Below are 301 nucleotides of genomic sequence, written 5' to 3' on the forward strand. Positions count from 1 at the left end.
TCCTCCCCCTCCAACACACACAAAATCCAGGCAAAGACAAGAAAATACGAATCAAAATGTACCTTTCACCCAGCTGTCTGTGATCAAACCTGCCACACACATGTAGCCCGGAGGGGGTGCGTGACAGCAAGGGCGCTTCTGCTCAGGGTGATCGTTTCCTGAGCGCATGACGGAGGGAACGGCTCCCAACAAGAGATCGCACGAGGGGGATCCCCGCTCTTAAAATAACAGAGACCGAGACACGAAGATTTATTTGTCTGTTCAGAGACACAGGCACGCCGTATTCAGACATGTTTGCATC

This window comes from Osmerus eperlanus, chromosome 24, assembly GCF_963692335.1.
Source record: "Osmerus eperlanus chromosome 24, fOsmEpe2.1, whole genome shotgun sequence".
Classification (NCBI taxonomy): Eukaryota; Metazoa; Chordata; class Actinopteri; order Osmeriformes; family Osmeridae; genus Osmerus; species Osmerus eperlanus.